We start from the raw sequence: 1,413 nt of genomic DNA on the forward strand, positions 1-1,413 counted from the left end.
GCTTGGAAGAGTACTTGGAGGGAGTTCAGTAACTTTCTTGCTCAGCTGTCCCACTTGTGCCTCCAAATTCCTAATGGAGGACCTTGTTTCAGTCATGAAACTTTGAGTGGTTTTGATTAGATCAGAGACCATGGTTGCTAAGTCAGAGGGGTTCTGCTTAGAATTCTCTGTCTGTTGCTGAGAAGATGATGGAAAAGGCTTGCCATTGCTAAACCTGTTTCTTCCACCATTGTTGTTATTGAAACCTTGTTGAGGTCTCTCTTGATTCTTCCATGAGAAATTTGGGTGATTTCTCCATGAAGAATTATAGGTGTTTCCATAGGGTTCTCCTAGGTAATTCACCTCTTCCATTGAAGGATTCTCAGGATCATAAGCTTCTTCCTCAGATGAAGCATCCTTAGTACTGCTTGGTGCATTTTGCATTCCAGACAGACTTTGAGAAATCAAATTGACTTGTTGAGTCAATATCTTGTTCTGAGCCAGTATGGCATTCAGAGTGTCAATCTCAAGAACTCCTTTCTTCTGACTAGTCCCATTGTTCACAGGATTTCTTTTAGAAGTGTACATGAATTGGTTATTTGCAACCATTTCAATGAGCTCTTGAGCCTCTGTAGGCGTCTTCTTCAGATGAAAAGATCCTCCAGCAGAGCTATCCAAAGACATCTTGGATAGTTCAGAGAGACCATCATAGAAAATACCTATGATGCTCCATTCAGAAAGCATGTCTGAGGGACACTTTCTGATTAATTGTTTGTATCTTTCCCAAGCTTCATAGAGGGATTCTCCATCCTTCTGTCTGAAGGTTTGGACTTCCACTCTAAGCTTACTCCATTTTTGAGGTGGAAAGAACTTTGCCAAGAAGGCATTGACTAGCTTTTCCCAAGAGTCCAGGCTGTCTTTAGGTTGTGAGTCCAACCATATTCTAGCTCTGTCTCTTACAGCAAAAGGGAATAGCATCAGTCTGTAGACCTCAGGGTCAACCCCATTAGTCTTGACTGTGTCACAGATTTGCAAGAACTCAGCTAAAAACTGATGAGGATCTTCCATTGGAAGTCCATGGAACTTGCAATTCTGTTGCATTAGAGAAACTAATTGAGGCTTAAGCTCAAAGTTGTTTGCTCCAATGGCAGGGACAGAGATGCTTCTCCCATAGAAGTCGGGAGTAGGTGCAGTAAAGTCACCCAGCACCTTCCTTGCATTGTTGGCATTGTTGTTGTTTTCGGCTGCCATGGGTTCTTCTTCTTTGAAGAATTCGGTCAGGTCCTCAATAGAGAGTTGTGCCTTAGCTTCTCTTAGCTTTCGCTTCAAGGTCCTTTCAGGTTCAGGGTCAGCTTCAACAAGAATGCCTTTGTCTCTGCTCCTGCTCATATGAAAGAGAAGAGGACAAGAAAATGTGGAATCCTCTATGTCACA

The 1,413-nt window shown here is 42.6% G+C and overlaps 1 non-coding gene across 1 annotated transcript; it reads left to right on the forward strand.

Annotated features, from left to right (window-relative positions):
• The first annotated feature begins 717 nt into the window (after positions 1-717).
• Positions 718-825, forward strand: LOC130959255 (small nucleolar RNA R71). Its single transcript, XR_009078348.1, has one exon. It is a non-coding gene; the product is annotated as a small nucleolar RNA R71 (small nucleolar RNA).
• Positions 826-1,413: the final 588 nt, after the last annotated feature.

The sequence above is a fragment of the Arachis stenosperma genome, chromosome 10 (genome assembly GCF_014773155.1).
Source record: "Arachis stenosperma cultivar V10309 chromosome 10, arast.V10309.gnm1.PFL2, whole genome shotgun sequence".
NCBI lineage: Eukaryota > Viridiplantae > Streptophyta > Magnoliopsida > Fabales > Fabaceae > Arachis > Arachis stenosperma.